Genomic DNA, 12,502 nt, shown 5'->3' on the forward strand with positions numbered 1-12,502 from the left:
GGTTAATTTAAGTGGAGAATTAACTAATTTCACTGTTCACAATTCCACTGTTACATAACTAACGTGTCTTATTTGTCTGATAAGATAAAAAAAAATATATGTGTCCGGCGGTGGTAAGGCGATGTAAATATTATGCAGAGCGGCATAGAGAATGACTGGCCAGTTGGATCCGCTGTATTAATGCGGCGCCTTACGGCGTCCTAAAGCCAGCCAGCCGGCCGGCGTTTCGCTAAGCGCCTTCAGGTGTGCTTATAATTACAAGATAATTACCGCAGGCCTGTAAAGCCAGTGGTGAGCAGAGGACTGGTGCGGAGCTCCAGCTTCGGTTCTGGAAATATGTTAGGAAGACCGAGGGGAGCGGAATGTGTACCGATGTCTGTGCCCGGTGCTGCAGCCCATCCACTGTGGAGGATTATAGGGTTACTGACCTGGGCACAGGGATCGCGACTCGGAGCAAAATAATACAGAAGATAAGGGAGAGACGTTTAATGGTTTGTCAGATGACTTTATTAAACGATGTAGGCCTATACATGATCCATCTATATAATAACGTTACGATCATGTACTGCTTGGTGGGCGATTAGACCGCGACATTCACACAGTTGTAGAGAATGGGGTATTTGCATTTGGGCTCGAAAAGTTCCTCAAGCCACTAGAGATTTATGAACAGGGAAAGGTAACCATTTACTAAGGGGAGGGCGACTTTAATGAAAATTAACGAGATCATAATTGATTATAGTGTGTTTTCCCTGCTGAAAAAGCGGCATAGACCAGCATAATGCATGCTGGTTACACCAGCGTATGTTTTTTTTGGTGCTGGTGGACCTGCACAGCTATGTTGGTCCACCAGCTACACCAATACCAAACCAGCTGTTCTTTGCAGTAGGATTATGGGTAGGGGGGCGGTAAATGGCTAAGAATGGGCTGTGTGGCTTGTTGAGATGCGTTTGTAGCTGATATAACTACCCTTGTTGTGCGTTATCATGTTTTCTTCTGAAAATGACTTTCTGTAATGCGCCGGAATTTCTGAATAAGTGCCGTCATTTCCTCACGTTAACGAGTCCGTTTAACCTCACCGAAGTGTGCTGGATATACTGAATAACTAACAAAGCAAAAAATAAGTGTGATGTGAAACTTTCTCTGTAAAATTGTTTTTGCAGTTTGTGTTAATGTTTGATTTTATATACGGAAAACGCTTTGGGAGTGAATGAAGATCACGCGCGTAAACTGTGATCCTTGTGCTCTCAGTATAATGCGATGTGTAATTATATTATAATTATTAAGTAGAGTGTGTGTTATTTGGCCTTCGGGGTGGATGTGGCCTGTTTACCAGCCCCAGATCTGAATGGCTCAGAAATGCCCACGTATCTGATGTCTGTTCAAAGTCCAGCATCCATTCCTAGAGATCTGGGTGAGAGCAGGGCGATGTCAGCCTACATGGCAGGGAAGAGAAAGAAAACGGGGCATCTCGAGGTCAGCTGGCTGGCGTGAGGTTTTCAATTCGCGATAAGCCTGCACACGCATTTACATGCATGTAACAGTTTTATTACCTTGTAAATATTCTATAGGGTTTTCAAAGTACCACAACGCTTTTGATGTAGCTAATTTCAGGTTTATAATGGAATGACATAAATTTGGCGTAAGATTTCTTGCATGAGAGTGTGAAACGTGAGTGTCACGGCAGATGCGTGAGAGTTGGCAGGCCTGCAGCTCCTACGAAGATGCATGGCAGGGAATATAACGATCAATGTCTTTGCTGGCTGGAAAATCCTGTTTTTTTTTCCCTCCACAAAAACCCAGTTGTGTTTCGTTACTTCTGTAAATTGCTGTTTACCACAGAGATGTCTTGTATCCTTCTGCAAGAGATGATACAACGGCCACAAAACATTCAAAATGGTGAAATAAATAACTCGTTAACTATGCTACGTATGCGGAGTCAGAATTGCATTCAGCCAGCGTGGAAAATACAGCCAGAGTTTATTGCGAGACGTCATCCCAAAACATAATGGATAGATTATCACATACAATCGCAATTCCTGGCACAATTTAAATTTGTAATATCCTGCGAACTAACGCGGTGCATTGCAATCTAATTTCATTTTGCAAATGTGGCGGGCTGGTGTGGATCCAGCTTGGGGGAGCCCAGACAGCTCGAAGGGCCATGTTAATAAGCCAAAGAAATCGGAAGGCTGATGCGTGATTCTGCCGGTGCAGATCAGCTTATTCTACCAACATGAAAATCACTGAAATGAGTCGCTTTTCCATACTTTACTTCCTGCTTGTTTTTTCCTGCATTACAGGGTCCTCAGATTATACGGGAGCCATGACTGAATGAAAAACAATTGCATGAGCCTGTCATACGGTTCAAAGGGCTCGTGGTGGTCTTGGGCATGAGCAGCAGATTCAATCTCCACGATGGATCAGAACAATTTCATTTCATTTGAGCCCCTCAAAAACAAGCCTATCTCATCCTCGCAGCATTGTGTCGCTGCCGAGAATGTGGCGCCCTTAACGGCCCCCGATTTGGGCCCCGCCCGCCTTACAGACACTCCATTTTTGAGCGCATCCCAGCCAGCTCCGGAAACCATCGTGTTGACTTAATGAACTGATAGTAAACACTATTAAGTTCTTATCGCAAAGCTGGCTTGTTTGAATTAATTCTGTTTGTACTGGAAGTTTTTATTTATCAATGTCAAAGGTGTTGCTGGGAGCTGAGCTATATTAATACTGATTATGATTATCTGACATGGCTCTCTGCATTACAGTCTTGGAATAGTGGGGGAAAAGGCCCAGAATCTTGTACATTCACTAGGCAAGGGTGTAGATTTGGGCTTGGATGGTAGGGACATGTCCCTACTAATATGGTGGAGGTGCTGTGCCTGTTTAGGTGGGCAAGGGATTCGGGGTTGATTTGGTTCATACCAATGTTGATATTGAACCTACATCCTTACCATTGGCCTACCAAGAGGCAATGGGAGAGTTCTGACAAAAGGCTGTGATGATCAAATGGGAAAGTCCTTTGTTTTGTGGATAATCCAGCCAGCCCTGTACCACTGACAGGTAATTCAACATGCGAAACTGGCCCAGATCAGTGTGGCCATGGATGGGCATTGCATTCTGTCGCAGTGCTGCGGAGGTGGGCCGCCCTGCTGCTTGGCTGCCCGCTGCGCCTTCATGCCTGCTGACTTGGATGCTACACTTAGTTTGTAATAGAGGAATGCTGCTGACCACAGGCTGCAAATCGATATTGAAAGCGCAGCTGACCCCCGTGTCTGAGGGCGGGCGGCTGCCTTCCCCGTAATCGGACGGGTCCTCGAATTCACCGCGACTTTCCCCTGGCGATCCTGATCTGTCTTTCCGTGCATCTTACGCTGCGACCAAAACGCACGTTGGTATCGACGAGAGCTTGATCGCCGGGAGCGTTTGTTAACACCAGCGGTGGGTGCGACCTTATTTAACGAGATGAACTCCGTCAGCATGTAAATCCTGCATCGGCGACAGCAGCTGCATATCTCCCCTGCAAATATGTCAGCTATGCTGTTGTAAGGAATCCACTTGCAGAAGCTCGTTTCAGCAATACGACGGTTTATTGAACACCAAAAAATATAATGTAATGCAGTGTGGAGATGCACCGGGTACTGAAAGGCAACTCAAAAACAAATTAAGGACAGTTTTCTACCCCCCCCCCCCTTTATGCCCTTCAAGACCCTCTGCGACAGGGTACTGTGTAGGTGTGGTGTGTGAATTTGCATATAAGGGGTGACCTCCTAGGGTGTGAGGATCCTGGGAGAGGGAGAGGGCAGGACAGGATGGGGACTTAAGAGCAAATGGTAACTCTATGGTCACTGCTAATTCAGCTACTCCCTTATCACCCTAGTGATACCACACAGAACTCTCGTTCCCTCCCTGACTTCCCCCAATGATCATAATTTGATAACACTGTCTGTATTCAAATGATCAATCAAGAACATTACGGCATCTTTGCTGCTTTTTCCTTATGCCGTTCTCGAAAGCTGCAGTTCTGGGTGTTCGGCTCGGCTCATTTTACCATCCTAGACAATTTCCTTAATATTTTCTTTCTTCTTCTTGCGTATTCATTATGTTACTTTAGGAAAGGATGCACTGTAAAACTTAGACCAAAAGTAGTCAGTAAATAAGAACAGTGTGATCCAACCATCATTTTCCTGTAGTTGCTTATCCTACTTAAGTTTGCGGATGGGGTGGGGACTATGGGCACAAGGCAGGGGACAACCCAAGATCGGGTGCCAACCCATTGCAGGGCACGCTCACGTATGTAATTTGCTAACTGCAATTAACCTCAGCATGTTTGTGGCCAGAATACCTGGAGGAAACCCACCCTGGGAGATCATGCAGACTCCACACGCGTGGAACCCTAGCAGAGACTTGAACCCCAGACTCAGATGACAGCCCTGACCACTACACCACCATGCCACACTGAATAACGACGATAGTAACCGATTTTCCAGGTTCAGTCACATGTTCTGTATTTTTCTAATTAAAAAATAAAAACTACAGTAAAACGTATTTGCAGTAAAATTCTACCCTCTAGTGTTTGAAAATAAGAGTACATACAATCTTGAACCAAAGTCAATGTGATGGCAGAATGGTTTCATTTGGTCTGAAAATGGATTCCCACTGGATTAAATAATACTAACAGTGAATAAGCAGTTCAGATCTGTAATGACCAGCTGCTCTTTGCTGCTCGTAAGTCCACATCTCTCCACTGCAGGGATTCTACTACTCCGTGCCAAATTTGAGGTTACTTGCCCTTGGACTCCTATAAGAATCAAGGGCCTTTTGTCTGCATGCTCTGTTCAGGCTGTAGTATAACTCAGACCAGCTAGGTGTAATGGGAACTTTGACATAGGAGGAGAGGTGACAGAAATGGAATAGTTAATAGAAGGAAGGGGATAGCAAACCTGAGAATGAGGTTAGTGAATAGAAGGAAGGGGATAGCGAACCTGAGAATGAGGTTAGTGAATGGAAGGAAAGGGATAGCGAACCTGAGAATGAGGTTAGTGAATGGAAGGAAGTGGATAGGAAACCTGAGAATGAAGTAAGTGAATGGAAGGAAGGGAATAGCAAACCTGAGAATGAGGTTAGTTAATGGAAGGAATGGGATAGCGAACCTGAGAATGAGGTTAGTGAATGGGAGGAAGTGGATAGGAAACCTGAGAATGAAGTAAGTGAATGGAAGGAAGGGGATAGCAAACCTGAGGATGAAGTAAGTGAATGGAAGGAAAGGGATAGCGAACCTGAGAATGAGGTTAGTGAATGGAAGGAAAGGGATAGCGAACCTGAGAATGAGGCTAGTGAATGGAAGGAAGGGGATAGGAAACCTGAGAATGAGGTTGGTGATTGGAAGGAAGGGAATAGGAAATCTCAGTATGAATGAATGGCAAAATCCTAGACAAGGCTTTTCCACCTCATGTAAATTAATTGCTAAATGAAAAAGCTGTATTCATTACTACGGAAGTACATGAGAATGTTTTTGCCTGTTAGGTCTTTAACTGTTCAGGTGGCTGCTGCTCGGTAGAACTAGTTTATTACTAGTACTAGTTAATTACAAGATATTTTATATTTTTACTGTAATTAAAGGTGTTTTAAATATAACCTTTCTTAAAAATTCAGCCGAATTATTTTGTGTTATTCATTTTTACCAGGTTTTATCCGTGAAAGTTTGAACATCTGTTTTTTTGCAGTGTGATCACCAGAGGGTGCAAAAGGACTTTTAAAATAATGTGTGAGCTAGATTCTGTTTAGACTGACAAATGTTATGCATTTTTCCAGGTAAAGGGTTATATGTTTCAGTGAACTAATCAAGTTAATCGTCAATATATATTTTCATATATTTATTGATCTCATAATTTAGGTTATTCACTTTTTAGGGGTTTTCGCAAGTGTCCCAGAATGCCTGAAAGTTGGGGTTATTTTGAAGCTTTGTGAGCAGTGAATATTCTGTGGGTAGACAGGATAAGCGGTTGATTGATGGATGGATAGTTGGCTGGCTCTGCAAGGGTGTTGCTTATACTTAAACCTTCCGCTTCCATAAATAGGAACTAAAATATCTCCATAGATGCAGGCCATCCGAGGTATGGAATTCAGCGCCCTGGGTCTGACCTCTGGCGGCTTCACAACCGGCGAGGGTCCTGAAAGGTGTACAGGTACCCGCGGCCCAGCGACGGTGATCTGGATGGGGCAGATTAAATCAGGTGGATGTATCCTTTTACCCTCCTGAGGTTTAAGTGCGGACAGCTAATCCTCCCTTACAAAGTGCCCTTTGTTTGCGCTGGCTTGTCTTGCACCGCGGCCCCATGTCTCTCTCATTCTTCCCCTCTCCCCTGGGAGGTCCTGTCCCTCCATTCGCACTCACAATGTTACAGCTGCTAATCTTTTTCCATTCCTGCGGCACCGGTTTGCTTTTGTCTAATTAAGTCGGAAGCTGTTGCTCCTGCGGATGATGAGGTTTTTCTGTATGTCCATGTTAACGTCACGAGCTCCCGGAACGCCGTCACCTGTAAGCGCGGTGAGGGTCCCGCTCCGGGGAGCAGATTTGGAATCTAGTCCCATTCCTTCAGGGCGGATTTATCGCAAGGCTGAGTATTCAGGCTAACAGTCAGACGGAGAGGGGGAAGAGTTTGAGAATAATGGGTGATGCACTGTGTTCCCGTCCGGCTGGGCTGCACAGATACTTAGCCGGTGATGAACTGGTGCACCTTCTAACATATACGAGGTAATAAGGCCTCTGCTACAGATGTCTTTGAATGCAGTCAAGTCGCTGTTACGAAATGTTTCCTTCCTTTCAGGGGATATAATTAGATCAGGGGCGACAGGAACTAGGGTTTCTGATTCAGGGAAGACCACTGTCGCATCAGCAAGATTGTTTTTCCCATTGTGAGTAAGATCTGATTGTTTTTTCCACCCTAACTTCCCCCACCCTTGGCCAATAAGATGACGAGGCTCTGCATCTGTGGTCACTCACGCGCAGAGCCATCCGATAATGCGCTTACCCTCCACGTTTTTGCGATGGCGCATCTATAGAAAGACGAAGCTCTCCGGATATTTTACAGTCGCATGCCATGATTACATTCTGATATTTATTGTAAAAGCTAAAAATTTTACCTATTGTATATTTCTGCAATTATTGGGTGCATCAGCAGAGAATGTTCTGGGGCCTAAATTAGGAACCTTTTGCTACAGTACAATAATACAGTACAATACTACATTAGTTCACAGTGGCGTCCCAACAGTGGGTGTTTTGTGAATATTACTGAAGCTCTACAATCCATTGTGTTCGTAGCCACTTAAAATCACTTCTTGCTTTCATAACAGCAAACATAGCACTTGTCATTATTTGCTAACCTATCTCTGCTGAAGATTCTGGGTGATTCACAGCGGACGCCCGCGCGGTCGCTAGGGGCCGAGCTGTTCTGCTGGTGTCACTGGGGGTCTGTGTTTCTGCAACCTCCCTGCTCACCAGCGGATGAATCAGTCACAACAGTTTACGCAGATGGACCCAGATGGGCCATCACCCCCCCCCCCCCCCTGCATCTCAATAGCAGGGACCAGACGGGGGCTGCGCATGGAGGACACAGCCCCCACCGACTAAACAAATAACCGCGGGCTTGTTTGTCTTCCGTATCCCCTGCTGCACACAGAACCCAGCTAGTCTTTCTCTCTCGACATCGTACAGGAGGGCAGGCTGACCACAATGTTATTAAGAAGAACGGCAGTGATGGAGGATACAGGTGGTGCAGCAGTAATTCATATACAGTAGTGGTATCAGTTTATAGTCAGTGGAAAAAAGGTCATTTCAAGAAGTGGAGGCGTTATTGCAATAGCTGATTTTTTTTTTCTTTAGAAATTGCTTTTGAGTTGACTGAAAAAAAAAATTTTTTTGACCTGATGCAGATGCACATGAAAGGGTTTTTCTCACATTTTGCCTTTCATGCTTTTTGTGCAGCAGAACCCGATCCGTATATACTGATGAGTATCTGGTCAGGCCGGGCGAAACTGGGCGGAAGAAAAAAAATCACATTGCGATATTTGATAATTTTTTCTTATTTTTTTTATGACAAATATTGCGATATTCACGAAACAAGGAGTTGTACCCACAATATACTGTAGCTGAATCAAACTTACGATTTGACAATTGCATGTGCATAACATGCCATGTCGATATAACCATCGCACAACATGCAGGCCCAACATCTGGCCATTATATCACTGTCTACAGGGCAGAGTGTCGCATAGACAGGATGTGGCAGAATGCGATGGAATCGACAAACCAGACATGGAAAAAGCCGGAGGTTGAGATAGACAGGAAGGGTCTGAAAGAAAGCCACTGTACTCGCAGGAAGTGACATCACACAACATGCAGGCTTTGAGGGAGGTTCAGCTCTCCATGGAGACATCCTTATCTACCATGCACCCTGTTTATGGGCGTTACCTCTGTTTGAGGTAGGTTGTCACTGTTACCGGACGTGTGTGTGTGTGTCATTGGCATGTGGTTGGTGTAGGACGTGCTTCAAGAGGGTGCATTTGTAGGCAACAGTGAACAGTGTGTAAGAAAGAGATCACATTGTCTGGGCCAGCACCTTCTCAGCACGTAAATAACCCTTTTCCTTATTTGCAAAATAAAAGCAGACAAAGACACTGAGGCTCCCAGCAGTCAGCTTTTCCCAAAGGGTCACGGCCTTCATTTAGATCCCCATTGGTCACAAGTCCCTGGTGACTTTACTCTGGTCTTTAAAGCTTGAATGGTTGCCGTGACCCCAGCACGCTATGTGAGCTACATTAATTAACAAAACAGAAGGACTTTGCTTAAAGGCACTTCCATCTTTTTCCTATAAAAGTATGATTCATAGCCCTTCACTTCCTTCCAACCTAATTCACTTACTTTCCAGTTAGACTTCGCAATGTACAATGGTGTGATAATTTACAGGCTTCTGGAACTAGGGAGAACCAGACTGCAGCAAACAGAACCACAGAGCACCTAATGGTACCATATAGAACCATTCAGCACCTAACAGGACCATACACCTCAAGGAATTAAATAGGTATAAGCAGAATGCTCATGGGAGTTTTACTTGTACAAAAATGTTCTGAGGGCAGAAGGAAAAATTAGTTCAGAGTGCTAACCAATCAAAATGGAGAGGAAATGAGTCTAAGTAAGTAAAGGAGGCAGGACCAACCGATCAGATGTCCCACCTTCTCTACAATCTCATTGGTTATCTCTCTGAACCAATCGTTTTTCCTTCTGCCCTCAGAACATTTTTATGTAAGTAAAACTCCCACGAGCATATAGAACCACAGACCAATAAACAGGACCAAAGAGAACTTAAGAGGAATGCAAAGCCTTTACACAGAGCTAAAATATAAACACGCTGTATCAGTAGGACTGTAAGATGGTGCTTGTGACAGAGCTGAAATATAAACATGCTACATCAGTATAGGACTGTAAGGTGGTGCTTTTCTTAAATGGGCTTTACACGGCTTCATGGATCGATACAGATACCTATGTGATGAGAAGTACTTTGTTCAACAACACACCAGCAGAGACCAACAGGGCCCTTGGCTAATGAACACAATATCTCACTTACCCTGAAAATAAGTACAATGCTTACCGTTTTATTCCATTTTAGGGTCATACTGGGGCATTGTATATGATCTTCTGTGGAGAGCAGTTTGATCTTTGTCAGTGTAATAAGCTCTTCAAAATGTTTGCTTGCCCAGATAATAATCTGGAGCTCTTGAGTGTTCTGGTGCCCCGATTAGTACAGTGACATCTGGCACCAAGTCTCTGGTGTTTTCCTGTGACCTGAGATGTGTCACATCTACACTGGGCTGTGGTTGGAGAAGAGCAGCAAGGTCATTTAGGGGTTTGCAGAAGTTCCCACCCAAAGCTAGTCTGTGATTCTCTCTTCAAGACTTTTCCCTTGTGTAGTAATTAAGCCTCTTCCTCGTTACTTTTACATGAAATGTTCATGTATAGTATTCTAAGTATATGCTAAATGAAATTTTTCATAATTCTGGGTTTTTCTTGGTACTTTTGTGCACTATTACGCATCTTCCTCCCAAAAAGCAAAGCTATACTCACTTTATCACATTTCTGCAGGCCATTGGCCTGTTTACACATATATTAGTGTAAATATACGTGTGCCCTGTACAAATAGAGTATATTCCTGTGTTAATCATTTTAAGAAATGTACTTAGAAGACTTTGATCAAATATTTTATGTGTCTGCATTTAAATGACGGAAAAAGCACTGTGGTAAAACCGCGATTCTGTTTCATGTCAGCTGAACATTATGCATCCCTTCAGTTACTTGGGTTTTTTATAGTGAGGCTGTGATGTGCGGCTCCCGCTTTGCATTCTGGGTATTCTAGCCCCTGTCGACCCTCTCGCTTCACATGCAGATGAATGCCGAGGCAGCGTTTGATCTGTGAGGACTGGGGGTGGGCTGACCCGCTGGCAAGTGGCACTTCCTGTCCAACCAGAACTCCGCGTGGCACGTTTCCATGGAAACACTTCCTGATGTTTGTAAAGGCACAACCGGTGATGCTGTAAGCAGCACTCATCTCCTTCTCCATCCATCCATCCATCCATCCAAACATTACTGTACCTCACTGCAGAATGTAAGTCAAGCACTTTCATGGGTCGTTTTGTTTTGTGTCACTAGGTAACTTATAGTCTGACAGCAGAGCCCCAATATGATTTTACCAATGACAGAATTATTTAACATCTAACATCTGTCTTCTCTGTCTTCTTCCTCTTCTTCTCTCCATAGAACCTTCCGTTCAGCGGCTGGTAACAGCAAGCCGCGTCCCACCTCACTCTGCAGGCCTGTGAGCCTTCCTCGCCTTCCTCGCCATCCTCGCCATCCTCCAAGGCATCGCCCTATCGTTTGTCTTCCGCTTTGCAAATCCAGTCAGTTCTCTGTCAGACAGTGCACGGTGTGTAAATCAGACGTACGTACATCAGAAACAACCTCCGTGGCTGGGGAAACAGGGGACGGCCAATGAAACATGACGAGGAGTGGAGCGGAGCGTTGGACCGGGACGGTGTGGATTTCTTGGGGGAACTTAGGGAGTGAACTGAGGTTATCTAGAGAGCAGGACCACTGGGGCTAGACTATGGTTCTGCGCCTCTGGAATGGGTCATATTCTGCTATCAGGATGAAAACATACGAATGTATAATTTGTGCATCTCATAAATAAAATATATGAGATCTAAATGAAAACCCCAACCATGAAATGACAGTTATTACGAGTCCTGTAGGATGAGGCCCTGTGTTCTCTTCCCACAGTAATAATCAGGATTGAGGTCTAATTTCACGCTCTCCCGATGTTTTATAGTGGCACCGTTATGTAACTGTGACTGGCCACTGGCAATACGCAGCCTTACGTAATGACACAACACAGTGGCCACTGTGCCGGGTCCCCTCAGAGTGGCCCGTGTTTTTCCATCAGTGCACAATCACAAAGTCGCGGCCACACTGAGCGCCATTTACGGCGATGAGCATTTTTAATGGGATCCGTAAACAGCGTCCTTGCAGTGTTACTGTGAGCGCACCACGTGCAAACTGCACTAATTTTCATATGCAACAGTGTTGTAGATAAGAGCATAGGACCGGGGGTGTAAATGGGGAGTGCTCTTTATTGTAAGGCACCTGTGCGACAGCGCCTCCTGCAGGAAGCCAGTGATCCCTCAAGCTCGCTTTCTGATTGACTTGACTCTCAGTCCCCTATCCTGTCAATTGTGTTGTCACCTCTTGGCAGACAAGTCCTCCAGGCATTCGGAAATAAATCTGTTCTGTCAGCTGTCACTTTCCACTAGTCCTGTCTGTGTTTACTGGAGAGAAAAATCAATTAAGCTTCACCGGGCCATCGGCCGAGAACGGTGGGAAAGTCTGATGTGTTTATCGTTTCCTCGTGATCCTCAACGCACCTTATTATAGTCTGTTAGTGATCTTCTGCTCTGCTTGGATACCTGCCTTTGGCAAAACAACCAGGTCTTCACTCCTCTAACTCTGCCTACTCGGGTTATTCATGAGACGATCAGAGCCCTGAAGAGCACACTGATATCTGCTGATGACGCTAATCTGAGACCGAGCGGCCGCTACACTCGAACATCAGTCTTGTGGGTAGAACATCAAGGGGTCAGCATGACAGTAATGCATTCCAGATAAACATTGCAGATAAACAGCGCAATGGGTCTTCCAGCTTCGACACTTGTCTGCCGCACAGAGACTCCGGTGCCTGTCTTTCCGAGGGATATTTGGGAGTTTACACAGGATGTTCTCTATATCACTGCTGGCCACTCTAATGTCACAATACAAATGCAGGAAAAAAACAAGTATCGTTCATGGTAATTAATGCACTTATGTCACTTAATCGTATCACTGAAACTAAAAGAGTCTTTTAATGATAAAGGAACATAGAAATCAAGGAAATCACATGATCCTAATCACAAGATTGAA

The 12,502-nt window shown here is 44.8% G+C and overlaps 2 long non-coding RNA genes across 2 annotated transcripts; both read left to right on the forward strand.

The window, feature by feature from the left end:
* Window positions 1–304: 304 nt before the first annotated feature.
* LOC111846214 (uncharacterized) lies at window positions 305–2,639 on the forward strand. Its single transcript, XR_002838842.2, has 2 exons — window positions 305–491; window positions 2,301–2,639. It is a non-coding gene; the product is annotated as an uncharacterized lncRNA (long non-coding RNA).
* Window positions 2,640–6,101: 3,462 nt separating this feature from the next.
* Window positions 6,102–11,848, forward strand: LOC111846213 (uncharacterized). Its single transcript, XR_011990242.1, has 4 exons — window positions 6,102–6,915; window positions 8,258–8,481; window positions 10,440–10,586; window positions 10,811–11,848. It is a non-coding gene; the product is annotated as an uncharacterized lncRNA (long non-coding RNA).
* The last annotated feature ends 654 nt before the right edge of the window (window positions 11,849–12,502 follow it).

Source organism: Paramormyrops kingsleyae, chromosome 4, assembly GCF_048594095.1.
Source record: "Paramormyrops kingsleyae isolate MSU_618 chromosome 4, PKINGS_0.4, whole genome shotgun sequence".
Taxonomy (NCBI): domain Eukaryota; kingdom Metazoa; phylum Chordata; class Actinopteri; order Osteoglossiformes; family Mormyridae; genus Paramormyrops; species Paramormyrops kingsleyae.